Genomic DNA, 19,435 nt, shown 5'->3' with positions numbered 1-19,435 from the left:
CTTTCCTCCATGTCACACAATAATACGCATGAGGACACACCTGTCTGCTTGTCACACCCTTATCTTCATGCCACCCCTGATTTTCCGAGTCGTGTGCCTGCCTTTTACCAACTATTATGCAATGCTGAAGGTTTTTCCCAGCTGAATACTATATTCATTTTGCAGTTCAGTAGGCTCTTGGGTGCAGGCTTAGGAAAGAGGGTGTGTCATGCAGTTTCCCATACAAACTCCCCTGTTAAAAACAAGCAGTAATGAAATAAAAAAATTAAAAAAAAATATCTTTTCACTTTATATCCTACCCTTTTCCTACAAGGGCTCAAGGCAGCTTACATCATTCTCCTCCTGCATCTGATCCCCACAACACAACCCTGTGAGGTGGGTTGGGCTGAGAGTCTGTGACTGGCCCAAAGTCACCCAGTTGGCTTCATGGCTGAGCGGAGACTAGAACCCAGATCGTCTGAGTCCCAGTCCCATGCTCTTAACCACTACACCACACTGGCTGTCCAGCTTAAGTTGACCGTATCTCTGGCTGTCATTGCAGAATAGCAATAAGGCTATCTATTCATTTTGAATGAATAGATTCATATGATAAGCATCCTATAAATTCATTTAAATGAATTGATTTATATGATGCACATGTGGAGCGAAACATAAGTTGTGGCCAGACATCCCGTTATTTCCAAACTTGTGACACATGCTGTGAACTCCCATACCCAGCAATGTCCAGTAATATGCAAGTTTGAAGGATGAACAAAGACCACTGATATATTTGTACAATGTGCACAAACACACTTGAGTCCATGGATATATGCAAAAATGTGTACAGCTGAAAAATGCACACAGAAATACCAATAAGATTCTGTGCAGAGAACAGAAATCCATACGGAACTGAAACAGGAACAGTTGAAAAAATAATGATCAAATCAATTTCAGGAAATACAATAAATAATAAAATAATAATTTCAGCATGCTTTCACTGAGATGTACCAAAAGAAGAGACGCAGCTAAAATAAATTGATCTTCTAGGTTTGCCAGAACAATATAGAACCACTTTCTTATCACTATACATTGAAGTGCAGTGATTTATCCATTGACCTCACAGAATTCATTTAGGCAACATACACCTGAGGTCTAAATTTTGGTGCCTCCACCCTGACATTTCACCCTAGGCAGGTTTCCTGGTATCTACCCATATCCTAAACAAGTACAGGATGTATCGATCAAGCTCAGTTCTGCTCAGTTTCTAATTTTTCTAACAATAAGTTCAGTCTGTCTAATTTCTGCACCCTTTTGTGCTTTTTAAAACCTAAAAAAATCTGCACAAAATGCAGGATGCACACACTTATTTTCATCCCTGTCTCCTAGTATACAAATTCTCATACATATTTTCTGAGCTCTGCATATTTTTTCACAAGCCGAGTCCCTTCATAGATGTATTTTGGGTACACATTTTCCTCTTACAGATATACTTAATGTTAAACATTAAACATTTCAAAGAGAAAACATCCTGCTTGTTTTGGGGAAAGGTTATGGAGTCTCATGAGTTGGTGGCAGGAATCACTGTATTAGGGAGTTGTGCACATAATGTAGAGATCACTCACCACAGAAAGCTGCATGGTTCTTACAACTATGGATATTCAGATCGAGATTTAATCCTGCTGTATCCAGAAATGTTGGATTGGGTTTAAGGTGACCATCATCTCAACATCCATGGACATGCCAACCTGATCTAATGTTTGGAAAATGTATCCATGCTAAATCTCAATTATGCTGCAGCAATTGCTACACTGTTGTGTTTACTTCTGAGCCTGCTCTAAATACAGGAAAAATGCCATATGGAAATTTCTGCAGCTGGCTCTGCATTGACAAATGTACAGCTGTGGAAGTCTTGTGTGCAGGTGTTTCTGTCTGGGTGCTGATCTGTGAGCAAGTGGCTTATTTTTTAAAGAGTTGGTTGCATTGCAAAGACAGATGATTGTCAGACTGGCTAAAAACAATTATAAATGCATAGGAAATGTAACATGAAAACCCAATGTACTGTGAATAGAACTTTTACACGCATGCAGAGGCATAGACACATAGACGAAATTAAAGTAGGAAACCATAGAATTTACTCATCTATTATTTCAGATTCTCCACTCCAAGCCATTTATTTTCTGTAAAACCTATCAAATCTCTGAAACAAATGGAATACTTTTTTCCCCTGCAGAAATAATTGAGGCTTCTTTCGGATTAAAGATCGAAAAGGCAAGTCGGATTTTAAAATCTCTTAGAACTTTACCACAAAGATGGGCTATCTTTGCCATTGACAAAAGGGAAAGGGAGAAGGGGGCAGGAGGCAAGTGATGGCAGGTAAAACGAGAGCCAAGCATGGGCAAAGTTTGTGATTCTGTGGAATTGTATTGTGCAGCCTTCCTGCCACCACATGAAATCTAGACATACCAAATTACGAAGCTGAGTGTCACAGTTGGGAAGAAATTGAGGACTGAGATGGATACTTCTTTATTGGATTTATTTCCCTCCAGTTAAACATACATTGGATCATCACCCACAGAAGAGGGAAAATCCAGAACTGCAATTTTATAAGCTTAGACCGTACCAACTGAAGTTTTGCTCTGGATTTTATTATGAGGAAGGCATTTAAGTATACACACCAGTGTTGTCCCAAGGTATAAATAAAGAAAACTCAGACAATAAGAGTTTAGGGCTGTATTTCTTACTACCAAAAGGTAGTAGAGAACTCCACTTCACTTACAGCCATCTGTGTGGGAAAGTCAGTTGAGCGGCTCTGTGAATGCTGCTACTGCACATGCCTGATCTTAGGGGCTATTTGACCTGGTCACAAAAAAACACTTAGCGGAGAGGAAGAAAGAAATGACATGCACAAGATAATATGAGTTGTGAGAGACCAATTTGCACTCAGGAAGGGTGAGAATATTGTGATGTTCGAGGAGCTGCACTCATAATGTCAGTTCTTTGTAGAGAACATTATGAAAGACAGGAAAGGGGAAAATAGGGGTGTGGAGAGACAATCTTTATTCTGCAAATATTCTAAAAGTAGAAGCAGCAAGCTATAAGGCCTCATCTGGAAAAGCTCTACATCCGAGTGCAGCGCTAGATAAATTTATAATAGGGTGTCAGTGATCACAAGTTTAGACACTGAAGCACCAGAAGTGAACCTACAGTCCCTTCTTTTGTTTCCCTGACACTCCTTTAGTTTGTTTGTTTGTTTATTTATTTATTAAATCTTTTTTAGCCTCTGTTTAGTAGCCTCTGTTAGAGTGAGTTGTGGGGTAATGAAGGGGACCCATTTTATTTTACTTTATTTTTATTTTTTTGCTATTGTTAAAATATGTAGAAGTAGAAACAAAACCAACCAACCAAAATCCTTGCTGATCTACTGGAAATTATTCAGAGAGCAACCAGAAGATCTAAATGCAACTTCCATATCACCAGTATATAAAATATTTTGAAGATATTTAATAATAATAATATAGACATTTTAAAATATGTTTCACATTTGTTCATGGCTTTAATGATTATTTTACAATGGCTACAAAACCACGTTCAGTGAAAAATATTTTGACTTACAAAATATTTCCCAGATTAGCTTCTATTTTAAGATCTAAATAGGTATTAATTATATCCCAATAATGTTTGTCTTCATTAATCCTTTTCAGATGCAATTTCCCTTTTTAATTTAAAAGTAGAAATTACTTAGTCAATTGCTCTGGAAAGTGACACTGAAATTTGCTTTTATACTGTACATTTGGACTGGTGAAATGCTGAGGTGCCATTTTAAACCCAAGCTACCCTGCTTACCATCATTTCACTGGGATTAGAGTTTCAGCTATTTGCACCCCTCCCATCAGTTCTGGTCCTGCATCAAATAAACTAACAAAATGGCATAGGTTTGACATTCTGTTAAAAATGGAAGCTATGACTAAAGGTGCTTTCAAGTGGAGGATTTCTAACACTAACGATCAAAGGAGATCATTCTGCAATTCTGTCTTTTCATCCTTATTAGATTCCCTTCTCCCTTGGTAAGAAAGAAGGCAGAAGAAGTGGTGGGAAAACACGGGAGGGTTACAAATTGGAAATGATTGAATAAACATCTTTGTCTTCCAGGAAGAGTGAAAAACTTCATCTGTAAGAAACCTCATGGAATAGATTGGAGAAACTAATTTGGGAACTTCTTTTTGACCCAAAGCAATGTTACATCAAATTTGCTCTATTCTAAAGCTTGCTGATTCTGTAGGCTTCCAATCTACAGTGGAGTTCTCAAATGTGGGTTAGGCAATTCTAATCCTTTTGCCCTGCTACAGATAGGCTGTAGATTGGGACTCACTATGCCTGATGTTTGTTTTACCAAATAAGGATTTACGAAAGAAAATGCTCATAGAAATTTCAGGTGTACCTCCCTGATCTATGAAACCACAGGAGGAGGAAGTATGAAAGATCTCTGCTCTCAACTCCACAGTCCCTATCCAGATAGGGACCCTTCTGCTAACTCTAGAGCAAAAAGGCGTAGCTGCTTTTTAAAGTTTACATCTTTAAAAGCCTGTGCTTTGCCATTTGTAACCATGCATGAAATCAAACCTAGCAAGGTATGATAACCTCACCTTACACAACATTCAACTATAGCAAAAACACCCATGTTACTTCTCTGATTGAGTATATCAACCAGATTGACACATTTTAGTTTCCATGGCTGAATATAACCCTGGGGGAAAAATAAAGAACAAAGGCATATAAAGAGCCAATTTCCTCTTACTATAAATAGACACACTTAGCTGCTAGCAAAGCCTCCCCAGGTGACTCCACAACCCTCTTCTAGTTTAACAACATCAGCTGCAATGAAATCTATAGAGAGCTATACTGTGCCTTATTCTCTCATTCAAAAATAGCACAGGGATATGCTTGTAGAGCTCTGTGTAAAAGGAAAATATTATCAACCAAGCCCCATTTTAACATGCTCCACAGAGTCCTGCACTCTAGCTCATACCACAATGTTCTAGCCCCAGGCCAGGCCAAAGTAGATCTCCAGATGTTTTGGCCTTCAACTCTCAGCATTCTTGACTATTGGCCATACCAGCAGAGGCTTCTAGGAGCTCAAGTCCCAACATCTGGAGATCTATCTTTGGTCCACCCCTGATCTAGCCAATGAGAGAATGATACAGAACAGAACCCTAACTAAACCAAGGAGTTAGTCTAAACCATTATCTAAATGAGCATGATTAAGTGTCATGGTGAAGCTAAGCAGCTTTCAAGGCTTGCTAATAGCCTGGATAAGCAATTACTTCTAATCATAGTCAGCCCATGATCCTTGGGAAAAGAGTGGGATATAAAATTTTGTTGAGGATTTGGCCTTTGCTTAGCATTTTCAAATGGTAATTTCAGTATTTAGAAAGGCTTTGGCTGCTAGTTAATATCTGTGCCTGTTCACAGCATGCACCAAAACTAAAGCAGTGGTTCAGTCTTTCATTTTTTATCCACAAGAATTAATAAGGAGAAAAAACCTTTGGTCCATTTTTCATTTGTTTAAAAGTATACTTCTTAAAATGTAGCATTAAAATATAACATTCCATAGGATAGAAAGCATTTTGTCGTATTATAAAGAAGGGTATTGCTAAGAAATTTTGGGTAATAATAGCCTAACGGGAAGTAGTTTTTCCTAAATATTTAGGTTCTTTAATTTCTAGGGTGGCATGCAATGGTGGCACAATGGTACCACCTGAAGATTTACTGTTTCCATATATACCTGTCTGGACCCTGCAATCATCCTTGGATGCCCTTCCCCATGTGTCTTCCTATAAGCAAATGAGTTGTGATGAGCCTAGGAAGAAGAAGGTATTTTCTGTGGTGGCATCCCACTTGTAGAATGACCTACCAGAGATGCTTTCATGGCACCCACTCTGGGGTCTCTTCCATTCAAAACAGAGACTGTTTTATTTTCCTAAACTTTTTTGCCCTTTTATTGTTGTTGCTGTTGTTGTAGTTTTGAGTGATGTAGTGCATGTTTAGATCTTTTCAGTGCTGTTGATTTTTATAATGGTTCCTTCTTTGGTTTCATTCTCTTAAATTTAAGAGTTTTATGCTATGTTTTGCAGTCCTATTGCATTTGATGGCTTTAAATTTTGCTTTGTGAAACACTCGAGAGCTTTGGCTAATGAGCATTATAGAAATGTAATATATAAATTAAAGTAGCAATTTGCCTAGTTTTAGTAGGAAAACATGATATTCCCCCTTTGCACTAGCAAGTACTAATAATAATAATGTGTTGGCATTAGTTTACCATGCACAATGCCATTAAGTGTTCATGCTGTGCTACTATTGGATACTACCCCTCATAGAAATTACCTCATAACTAATAATTCTTTTGTCTCATAAAATTATGATTCAAAGTGTTATTTATCTCACTATTACTAAAATTTCCCCCCTAAATCAACATGTACCACAACAATAGGCTTTAAAACACACTCTTTAGGCTGGATAAATTCTGAATCCTACATATGAGGTTGGTTCCCTACCCCAGATTTATTAGTTAAAGTTAAGTTTATATTCTTCTAGATTTCTGTATATTAAGCTTTTTGATGTGCAGATCTATACAATACTTTTTGCTCATTAATTGTTACACAAAATCATTAGTTACTCTTGTGGCTTGCAATCTCACACACATTACTCAAAATAACTCCTCTTTCACCCAAACCAGAGAGCTTTAATTCAGCAGTTTGCCTTTGAATACCAATCAAGTCATTTCAACAACTGATACCAGTTACCCAGAAATTGTTATGAATCTGCTTGTGTCTTTGCATGTCTTCCTTTTAAAATAATTATAATTTCTTACTGATTCACATCTCCAAATTCTCAATTACAATTGATCATTTACAGTTGTTCACTACTTAGCATCACATAAGAAAATATCCTATAATGTTTTGAAAAAGATGAGTCTAGCAATTTCTAAATAGCTTTCTCAAAATTTCCGGTAAATTCAAAACAGCTATTTCCAGGACATGTTTTGATCATGAATGACTTTAGTGTGATCATACGGCCTACATCTTGATCAGAGACTTGTGCAGAGGAGTTTCTCTAGTTCCACTCTGTATGGACTCACAATGCCTTGGACTTCCATTTCTGTCTCAGAATGTAGATCACAGAAGGAACTACAAAGAACAAGAACATCTGCAGCTTTTTTCCTTTCATATACAGAGCTCTACCTTAGGTTTTTTTTATTGGTGAGACACGGAACTCTGCCTTCATGGATATAGTATAACAACCTAGTCCCATTTACTGGACTGCAATGTTTGCTGCTTAGTCATTATGATGCCACTGGGCACCTCTCCTGTGGACTTTAGAACTCCACAAGGAATAAATAGAAGCTGAAAATTGGGAATCAGTGTATCTCTACTTGAATATTGATTATATAATATCTGCTTCTATCCTTTTGGGAATTATCTAGTGGTTCATTGCCCATTAGCAAACAGTTTACCTGAACTGAAGATAATGTTTCAGATGCTATAAGAACTGCAGTACTGCAAGCAGGTTTAAATCAGCCCAGTCCCAGTAGGAGGACAAAAGAATCTTATTTGGCATGGAACTATTTAAACTTTTCCAAGAGTAAGCAGAGTAGAGAAATATATTTTCTCCTACCTTCAGCTGTCAGTGGATGCTGTCACATTCCTTATCATTGTTATTGGTAGATTTTCATATCTATATCATATGTCTCTCTAGGAATGAACCTTATTATTTTCCAAAGTTTACACATCCCTTACCATATTTACATGCCATCCTGTTGGGCTCACACATAGTAACTCTGCAAAATGAAATACTAATAGGAACAACAAAAACATGGTTGATATTGCTAACAGACCAGTAGTTAGAATTTGCAGGGCTAACAGTCCCTTGTCCATTGATTAATCTAGGCCCAGAATTTAATGTAATGAGAATTTAATGAGTGAAGTCACCATAAGTAGAGTGGAGGAACAGCCATGTTCTATGCCGGCAGCCATTTCTGAATTAGCATATCAGTTGTGTAGGACACCCAGACTGTCCATATTATGCAGGGCTGGCAAAAGCACTCCTTGACAGCTCTGCAGCCTGGGCATATGGGAAGGATGTTGACTGGATTCAGAGCACGGCAACTCATATCATTAAGGAGAACGGCAACCCATATAGCTGTGGAAACAGACATTCGATATTTATTAACATCTTCATGCTCTGAAAACTCGCCTCCTCTGTGGAGCACTTTCATTGACTGAATGCATTTACTAGTGTTCATCCAAAGCACAGATGTTTGGACCCTAAATCTTCAATGTTGGTTCTGTTGGCTGGCTTAATATCTGATGCGCCTCTTCTCTTTGTTAACATTTACAGAAATCTACAGGGAGTAAGTGGAATTGCCAGCAAAAACAAAATACCAAAAAAGGTCAGAGGCAGTAAAATATTTTCTCCTTTGAAGTACAAATTATTTTAACCTCATTGTTAAAGTGTCACATCCAGGATAAAAATCACTGCCCCGATGCTCTTCTAGTTTACACTGATATCTATCAGGAATAATTCAGCCAAGCTAATGCACAATTTGCAGATGATTTTTACAATATAGATTATAAGAGAAAAAAGAAACCAGTCTCTTATATCTATAAATAATTTCATACCTATTTTAATGAGTAAACATCACTTAATATGCTATTCTTAATAAGGATTCATCTTACACCATGGTTTATTAATATTTGCTGGTGTTGGCTGTTGCTGTTATACTATCTTAGCTCACAAAAGGCAAGCATGCCAGCATACAACAATTCAAAACAATACATTGACCAGGCTTTCTGAAAGACCAACATCTCCCATATCATCCTGCATGAAGGCAGGATCTTAAGATGAAGGCTTGAAGATCTCCTGAAGACATCTTCCTTTCATGACCAGAATCTTCAGAAGTCCATTTGATGGAGATGTCCTTCTTGGTGGCTGTTCCAGGGTTATTGAACTCTTTCTCTGATGCTCTTTGCATAGGCAAATACCTTTTTATTCGCATGAACCTTTGGTGTGTAAACAAATTTGTTAAGTTGATGTTTATATGCTGTTACTATGTTTGTGCTTTAATGCAGTTGTTTTATTACTGTTTTAATCAAACTTTATGATACAAAAGCCACTTTGGATGACATTTTTCTTAGTGAATAAAGACAAAAATAAAAACAGAAAACTGTCACAAAATGGAATCGTCACACTATGCCGCTTCAGAAATTACTCATAAAAGCATTCCAAGTCTAAAAGAAAAACAGGCGGAACAGAAAGTTTAGGTAGAGACAACCATGGGACATAAATACAGAATGGGAGTAGCCCCGCTTATATTCACCCCTCCCCCAGAGCATATTTAAAAAAAACTCTTAAAAATGTTTTGAATGACATTTAAATATCTCTTCAGATTAGTAACTGAATTTGTTAATTTGTGTGCACGTACGGGACTTTGCTTACCATAAAGCAGTCATTCATGGAATCTCAAAGGACCATACGCTTTGGAAGAGGCCTAGAAAGGCATCGGGTCCAACCCCCTACTCAGGGCATGATTCAGATTTACTTCTGTAGAAATACTTGAAGAGCATAACTTCAGGAAGACTGGAGCAGGCTGAAATAATCGCCTTCAAATGATGCAACCTTTGTCACAACCTGACTTAACCAAAAGGAGGAAGAACCTTTCAACTATTCTTCTTCAAGCATTGGCTTGTTTAATTTCTACTTAGTAACAATGACAAGGAGAAATTCAGATTGAAAAAAATAGATAAGAATGAAATGTTTTCCCCCTCCAAATAAATGAAAAGTTGTAGACTGTAGTGGCCTCTACTTAGACTCACTGCTGGGGGATGAAAGCTTACCAGGTAACTAATGGCTCATATGGATATGAGAAGCTATAGTTTTGACCTTTGGGATTCCTCTTCCCTTTGGTATCCCATAAAAAATACAACACTGAAGCCAGGAGACCAGTGATTCCCCTCAGCCTCTATTCTTTCTCTGGCAGTGCCCTGTGCCACATGCTGAAAAGGCACTAAAGAAAGCACAAGCACAGTGTCGATTGTATATGGGAATGTCAGTCCCCTGCTGTTGGCTTCCTGCTTCAGAGAGGCAAATGGTTTGGGACACTGTTGGAAAGATTTTTTTCCATTCCCAAGCCATGTGGGTTGAAAACGATTGATGGCTCTAACATCCATAAATACCCACAGTGGGCCTCTTTTCATTTTGATTTATTTTCAGGAATGTTGTAGATTGGGAGAGAGAAGGGGAGGCAAAGGTGTCCTTTGTGAAGCCTCTGAAATGGTGGGGTGCGGTGGGGGAACCCTCTATTTCTTCCTTTCAACAACTGTAGGATAGCAGTTACTGGTAACTCTGCAAATATTTGCAAGTTTCGAATCTTGGGCTGATCAATCTTCCAATGCACCTTGGCAATGCACTATAACAAAATCTAATAATAATTCTCCCTTTGCCCTATAGGTATAGCAATAGTAAGTTAATTAATTGAAAATGTCAATATAAAATTAGTTCAAGGCAACCGAAAAGGTAATGAAATAATCATTATTATATTTTTATCACTTCCTGTAATATAATGCTAATCAAATTGCACAAGTTCCTTGTGAATTAACATTGCATTTTCCTGCAGCCCAGTAGGTGGCACTAAAAATTCCCTTATTTTGCAGGACCCAGCCACGCAACTGCCATCCCAAGAACACTGGCATGTCATTTGCTTTTCCTCATTTGCATACGAATTTAATAACCAGAGCCAGCTTGTGAATTAACACTGATGGGAAAGGCTTTTTGGCCTGATATAGAAAGTATGTGTGTGTGCATGTAAAAGAAAGAAAACAGCAATTCAGTCTTCAGTTATAAATATTATATGTTCTGTGCAGTGAATACGATGTTTGCTCAAGCAAGTCAAATTTAAAGACACCTAAGCAGCAAAAAAGATGACAGGTTACATTTTATTTCTTTCATTGTATTGATGATTAGCATTTCTGTATGACCTCATCTGATGAAAAGGTGGTGTACAACCATTTTAAACAATAACACCATCAAGCAATCAAAGTGAGAATGTTAAAATGACAAAAAATGAAATTACTGAACTGTACATTTTGAAAGACTAAATGAAAATGATGTGTCTTTACCTTTTCTAAAGGCCAAGAATGACGACGGTCTCTTGGCTTTTAAAAAGGGTGCAAATATGGATCTTTTTATATATTTGGTAGGGGAAAATCCAAATTATTCTGTAATTTGTAAGCAGTATAGAAAAAAGCCCTTTCATGCGTTTCTGAGAAATGGGCCTCTGCAGTTATTGATGTTCTCAAAAGGACCTCTTCTGCTGATCTGAATATCCAGAAATTTTCAAGCCTAGCTGCCACATTTTACACCAACCAAAGTTTCTAGTCACCCTTCAGGAACAGTTCCATATAGGATGCATTGCATAGTCTAGACAAGATACACAGATAATGACTCCTAACCTGTCCAATCCAGGAATGATTGCATTTGGGACCAGATCATATCATACCACAGTACTCAAGATGGGGCTTAACCAGTGCTGAATAGAGGACAACCGGTATTTCACATGATTTCTTCCCAGTTTGTCTGCCTCTTTCTTGAACAGTGGTACCAGGAACTGAATGCATACTCAAGATGAGGCCTAGCCAGGGATGAGTAGAGGTGAACTAGTCCTTTGTGGGATTTGGAAGCAATCCTTGTTTGTCAACTTTGGAAACAGCCCAAGACAATATTTGCCTTTTGCAGACTCATCATATTGTTGACTCATAATTCAGCTTGTGAATTCCAACAATGCCAAGATCCTTCTCACTTACAGTATCCTTGAACTGAGTATCCTGCATCTTGCAACTATGCATTTGGTTTTTTTCCCTAGGTGTAGAATTTGACATCTGTCCCTATTAAATTTCATTCTGTTGTTTTAAGTTCAGAACTCCAAACTATCAGGATCACACTGAATTTTGTTTCTGTCTTCTAGGGTATCAGCTGCCCTACCCAATGTTGTGTTGCCTGCAAATTTAGTCAGCATCCCCTGTACCTCTTCATCCAAATAACGAATAGAAATGAGCACTGAACCTAGTGGTGTCCCATTTGTTCTCTCCAGTTGTGCTTATCAAGTGCCATTGATAAGTACTCCAGCCCTTCAGCATGCAGCTCATACTCTCTTTTGGGGAAAGACTAAGCTGAAGTAGGAATTGAGCACCTATGCCTTTTCTTTGCTATCTGTTGTCATTGTGCCTTCCTCGCTGAGTAGCTGAACCACCATTTCTTTCCTCTGCCTTTTACTGTGCAGACCTTATTTTTATCTGACGGACACCTTCTTTGTTGTTTTTATCATCCCTTGTTCATCTCTGTTCGTGCTCAGCTTTAGTCTATCTGACACCATCCCTGCAATTCTGCTACCTGCCTATACTCTTCTTTTGTAGCCTTTCACCTTCTGTGAATGGCCTTTTGAGTGTTCAGGTCATCTCTAAGCTTTTTGTGAAGATCTTATGTGCCCAAGAAGGATTTCTTTAGGAGTAGTTCTCACTATCGCCTCCTTCCTGGGACCACTCCCTCTCACAAGGAGGCATAAAGCACCTCCCTGGCCCAGCTAGCTGTTCCTTTCCTAATGGTTTTATAATCCAAGAGGAGTAAGGATGCAATACAGTCGCACACTCACTTTCAAGTATCCGACATCCTTGATCAGTGCCTTGAGCTGTAACGATCGAAACTCACCCAAGACAACCAAACAAGGCTGTGCTTGTAACACTATTGGAGTCTCACTCCAGACAGATGAAAATTACATTTCCTGGAAGTGCCTAGAAAATATGCTAAGGTGGACCAGTGTAGGCTGGTCTGCAATGTCCTCCCTAGAAATTAATAGCCCCCACACTATGCTACAAAGCTGCACAGTGTGGCAGATGATTCACAGAGGCAGTGAGATGCTTCGTTGCTTCTGGAACTGTCCCAAATATGCCTGATTACAGAAATGTACCAGAGTTTAATTGCATCCATAAGGAGTTGTTCTTCATCTTCCCTCAAGGATCTCCTGTTTTATTTTGTTGCTTTCAGCTCTGGGTACAGCAAAGAGGATGCTTGGCAGCAGTTGTCTCAGCCCTGGGTCCTCTTTGCATTCTAGTGATTGATTACAGTTTTGACAGAGCTACCACCCATTTGGGTCAAAAACCCAACTAGAGACCTGGAGAAACTAGCCAGATCTATTAACTGCTAACAGTAGCCCATCTGTATAGATCCCGTACCCTTGCAGAGAGGGGAAAAGTCAGCAGGTGGTGATCTAAGAATGATAAAATGAGTAAATTGAAGTCCCCCATTTTTAGATTACCCACCCAACCAAAACCAACCCCCTCAAAAAAAAAAGAAAAACAAAAAGCAAACAAACACAAAGAAAGAAAGAAAGAAAGAAAGAAAGAAAGAAAGAAAGAAAGAAAGAAAGGCAGACAGACAGACAGACAGACAGACAGACAGACAGACAGACAGACAGACAGTGTGGTGTGTCCTCTTATTTATATGATCAAACTATGGGACATCCCCATGGTTATTGTGAAGACTATGAACTCTAGGACATGCCAGGCAAGGTGTCTTCAGCATGAATGTTGGCATCCCCTGAAACCAACATCCTGGGACACCTCAGCATCACATCAGAGATCAGTACATTACTTACGAGGGAGTCTGTTGAGCAGCTGTGCCAGCAGCATATCAATAGAAATGCAGATGTGTTCTACTTTCCTAATTTTTCTTGTGTATTTTCTTCCATTTTTGTTTAGACCACTAGCTGGTGAAAAAAAATCACACTCCAACTAGCACAGGAACATAGGAAATTGCCTTGTAGAGCAGTGGTCTGTCTCATCATTGGTCCATCACATTTAACAATGTCTACTCTGACTGGCAGCAGTCAGGGTTCAGGAAGGTATCTTTCTAACTCAACCTGGAGATGTAAAACATTGCAGCTGGGGCCTTCTGGAAGCAAAGTAGGTGTTCTACCAAGGAGCTACAGCCCTTCATACAGGTATGTGAGGGGCTGTCACACGGAGATGGGTAGAGATCTGTTCTCTGCAGAGGAAGGCAGGACGCGCTCCAATGGAGCAAAGCTCAGGGAACCATGGTTCCATTTAGATGCCAGGAAGCACTTCCTGATAGACAGGACCCCAAGGGTATGGAATGGGCTTCCACAAGAGGTGGTTGAGGTCCCAATGTTGAGGGTGTTCAAAGATAGGCTGGACATGCACATGGTGGGCATGTTGTGAGTGGAGCCAGCTGGAGCCGGGGTCAGACTAGATGGCCCGGGAGGACCCTTCTGACTCGCTCTGTTTCTATGTTTCCTCTAGCATCTAGTAGTAATCCTGACATCAGCTTATCTAAAAATCCCCATTGCTTATATTGAACTGACATACATTGAGAATCCAGATATGATTTTAGTTTATCCACCTTTCCCTATCTTCTGCCTTCACTCTTTTTCTACCAGAATAGGTCCTCCAACTTTAATTAAATGTCTGTTAAAATCCTCAGGTGGGATATATAGAGCCTAGGGGCAAGCTTGATCAAAATCAGGACCATTCTGTGCAGGGCAGGAGTGCATCTTGCCTCACCACTGGTGGCTCCTCTCGTGGGATTAACAGTAGCTTTCAGAAGGGAAGCCCCTTTTTGTCAAGAGCAAACTTCTTGGTTGCAGCATGATCCAAATTTCTTGTTAAATTAACAATTACCCTTATTATTTCTGAGGATATATAAAGTACATTGTCTCATTTTACATCATCTGATTTGGCCCAAGTTTGGGGTGTGGGAAAAATATGGAACTTAAACAATAAAGATTTTTCCTGCATGTCTCTAACTAAGACTTCCCTCACCCTGTGATCAAATCCTGCTGCTCTTTCTCTCCATTCACATTAATGCCTGGTTTGTTAGCACATAACACCATTAATACATTGGCAAATATATTTTGTCATCTTTCAAAGGTGCATGATATATCACTATTATCTTCAAGTGCCTGATACATTTATCTGTACAAAGAGTTCATCAAAGTAATGCACTCTCATAAAATGGGGCAGGGAGCTGTTTTACTTCAATGGCACATCTGACTGTGTGTGAACAAAGACAAAGACAAGAACAAAAGTGTGACTTAGAAGCTAGGAGTTAGAAGCTAGGAGTTTCAGCCATAGTCTGGAGGTTAATAAACATTGCCATTTATATACAGAGGTTCTCAAAAGCCATCAAGAACCATTAAACTTTGCTGAGATTGCTTTGCTCGTATTTCTTTGTTTTGTCTTTCCATCTTAAAAAAAAAAATCCTGTGGCAAATGCAGAGGACTGTTTCCCAGGTGCGATGAATCACAACCATTTGTTAAGCTAACATTTCCACTAACAACTGCTTGGTTAGCTAATCATCTGCATTGTCCTGTCAAGGACCAAGAAGAATTGTACTATTCTTGCTTCCTAGGTTTCTGATGAGGTTCAGAAATACCTCTTATCTCCTCCCTGAAGGTGCACTTGTTATGTTGGGCATCACACTGCAATTTTTTTGACATCTCCAGAGTTATATAATCTCACTCAAACTAAAATTAAACCATGCGGGCCAAGTGTTTCAAGGCCTTGTTCAAACTCTCAGTTGAGCCCCTGGCAGCCAAAGGGACTTGGGAGCGCCTAAACATAATGAGTATGTGAGACACTCAGTATGACATGCCTTGTTGCTTAATTGACTATCCATGGGTATTGGCTTCATCAGAGAGCATAACGTTGATTTATCTGACACACTCTATATCACCATGAGACATGTGGGAGGCCATAAATGTCTACCCGGTCACTGATGTATTCTGCAAATACCGCCTATATATTTCAGCATGCAGTGCTGGTTCTTATATTGCTTGGACAATTTGCCCTTTCCCCGATTGATATTTTTCAACGTTATCATTGTGTGATAAGAATGTTGGAACAAATTCACCTATTACAAATATCACAGACATGGGAAAGAAGAGCAACACTGATGGACTATTAGTATATGAAGATGGTAATAAATTATGTTACTAATTTATTAGAGCTGACAAGGTTGTTAATTGTCTTATTTGGTTCATAAACTTCAGGTTCTGCCAATGAAAGCTGTCAGTGTTGTTTGACCATGTTTTCAAAATATATATTTGTGATAACTGCAAAGGCTGAAGTGTGCCTGGGAATGAAAGATTTTCTCCTAGAATTACTGACAGAAAAGGCTTACTGGGCTATACTAAACGCCAACATATAAATTGTAACAATGTAAAGTTTCCTTCCAGAATTTACAGCTTGGCTATATTAACTTAGGGATGCTTGAAGAATTCTAATCTTCAGAAATTCTAATACAAAGCCAGAAGGTTAACCCAGAAGACACACCAAGAAGCAGAATTAGGGAACACCTAAAGAATCAGATCAGGCCAGACCTAGGAAAGGCTACAATCATGCAGACAAAATCCCAGCCTGAAGGGAAGCCTTTATATGTTTCATCTTGAGAATAATAGGAATGCATGAAGAACTCATTTCAGCTCACTTTATTTGGATTTACCTAGTTTCCACCTCCTGAATCAAACATGGACTCGAACATAACTTGCAAGTGAAGTTGGTACATTTTTTAGTTTGCAAACTGATTCTTAGACACAAAGAAATTTGTTCAGCAGCATGTACACATTTGAAAAAAGGTGCTTGAAAACATTTAAAAATATGAACAAGCATGCTTTACTAAATAAGAGAAGAATGCACTATTTAAAAGATGTGCACAACTGATGCATAGATTTGGAAAAATATGCCTGAGTTTTCATGTAGAAAGAAGAAAATCAAAGATCACAATCTGATACACACGAGAGCAAACAAGCTTTGAAGATTTTGGAGAAATTTGATGAGCTTGAATTTTAGTTGTACCCAGTGCCCTAGAGATTACCCGAAGTCCATCTTAGAGTGGTGGAGACACCGCTGTCCCTGGGAACCCTTTTCCATCTAGGAGATGCTGCCATAAGAAGCCAGTGTTTCTCACCAAACAGAGCAGCCATACACAAAACTAGATGTTTTGATTCTTGCTGTTGCAGGTGTGGAAAAACTACAGTGTGTCACTGTAACAGAACTAGGGAAGACCAAGTGTCTCACACTGAATTCTGTGTAAAGTGGACAGCTTTAGATTGCTTGTGTCAGTGTGGCTTGCTATACTATCCTTCTGTATCCTCAAATATGGTGATCATGTAGATGTCTAAACATGAAACAAAATCTGTGGATTCTCAATAACTTACGGGAATTCTCTTGTTTTGCCTTTGTAAGAATACCATCTCTTGTCCTCCGCTGTAATTAAAGTGAAATGTTTTCATCTTGAAGAGAACAATTACATGCATGTGGGGAGTTGATAATTGATAGCACTGCAGATGTTCTACCCATCGTATCGGCAGATATAGCAAAGAAGTGACAGATTAGGACAAGAAGAGGTGGCAGTATGCAAATAAGTGAAGAAAGACATGGGGAGGGGGAGAGATCCCAGCCATATGATATAGTTCCAAAGCTTTTATTTGACAGGAGTTTACAGGCATATAATCAAATATGTCTTTAGGTATACTTACTAAAATCAGAAGTTTTGTATTGTTGTTTTTCCTGAGAGAGGAATCTGAAATAAAAGGAAACTGAGAAAGAAGCCTTAGATTTTTTCCCATAGTTTGAAATCAATATATATGATTTACCTCCTTTCTGTTTATTGATTTCAATTAATTAGCTATTGTCTGAGGGATGTTAAGCAAATCAATGGATTGATGTTTCCTTCAATGGGTGGATATCCTATTGATCTTGGTTAAGAGGACTATTTAGCATCATATTTATTTACCACAGAAAGCTCAGCTTTTCATGCTGTTGAAACACACACACACACACACACCCTGCTTAACAAGATTAAGAGGGAAGTTTTTTGAAGGAGACATCATCATCGTCGTCGTCGTCGTCATCATCATCAATAATACCACCCATAGATGAAGCTCTGTGGGCAGATAATAACCAAGTATAAAAACATTACAAGACAATAGATGAGACATTAACAAGAATTAAAAATTAATTTAAAATAGCATAGAATACATTAAAAGACAAAGAATAAAAAAGGCACCTGAATAATCATGCCAGGCCCTTGAATGACCAGGAAGGTCTTTAAGGGCCTCTGCAAAGAGGGCTGTGTTAACCTGGCACTGAAAAGATGACAAGTTTAGTGCACATGAGCCATACCAGGGAGGTTGTTCCAAATATCGGGAGCCACCACAGAAAATGTCCTCCCACTACTTGCCACCCTCTGAGCATCTCAAGGGGTTGGCCCTTGGAGGAAGGCCCCAGTGTTTGAGCATAGTGCCTTGGTAGATTGGGGTTGGGACAGGACCTCTGACATGTATTGCTCTCCCATGCTATGTAGGATTTCATAGGTTAAGACCAGCACCTTGAATTGGGACTGGAAGCAGGCAGTCAGCCAATGCAGGTGTGCCAAAAACTGTTCCTATATGTTTGAGGCTCTGCATCCCAGTTATTAATCTGGCTGCCACATTCAGCACCAGTTGCTGCTTCTGAACTATCTCCGAGGGCAGCCCATTGCAATCATCTGATTTAGAGATTACCAGAGCACAGATTCCTGAAGCTGCATTATCCCTGTCCAGGTAGGGGCATAGCTGAACCACCAACTGAAGTTGGTAGAAGGCATTCTGAACCACCAAGGCCACCTGAGCCTCAAGTGACAAGAATGGTTCAAGCTACAAATTGCCAAGCTTCAAACTTGCCTCTTCAGGGGGACTGACACAACATCCAGAGCAGCTTTAACACCACCACCCCTAAATCTGGTCAAACGAATCACCCAGCAGCTGCTTGAACACCATCTCAGTGAACAGAAAAATTCTGCTCAGCCTGTTAACATGTGCCAGAGCACATCTGAGCAATTTCTCAAGAGGCAAACTCAGATTTACAGATTTACAATTCATGTGAACATCTTTGCATCTTTATGACAGAGGCAACACCTGTATTTCATCCATCCATACAATTAGAGAGAGAGAAAGAGCTTTCTAAAACTTTGCTAAATCAAATAAATGCTTACAAAATTGGCACATCTCTAGTCTCAAGCTATGTCCATGTCTACTTGAGCTGAATGTTTGCCATTGGTCTCTGATGCGTTAATGGTTCTTCTGAATGATAAGGTAATTCAGTCACTCAGGTATTTCTGCTGAGTTACTTTATTTTCGCAGAGTTAACATTAATTGGGGTATTTTGATTGTTGCATGCAGAGCTGAAGATTTCAATTGAGTGAAAATTTCTTATAACTCCGCTCACCATTTGCCCAAATGTGCCATTTTATCAGGAGCTGCGGAATATTAAATACAAGCCAAATAATATTCCTTCATAGCAGGCAGAATTTCTCTGCTCTTGTTTATGAAAAGCATATTGGTAAAATGGT

The sequence above is a fragment of the Varanus komodoensis genome, unplaced genomic scaffold (assembly GCF_004798865.1).
Source record: "Varanus komodoensis strain SLA01 unplaced genomic scaffold, ASM479886v1 scaffold1, whole genome shotgun sequence".
NCBI classification, from domain to species: domain Eukaryota; kingdom Metazoa; phylum Chordata; class Lepidosauria; order Squamata; family Varanidae; genus Varanus; species Varanus komodoensis.
The sequence above is the reverse complement of the archived record's forward strand: the minus strand, read 5'-3'. Positions refer to the sequence as shown.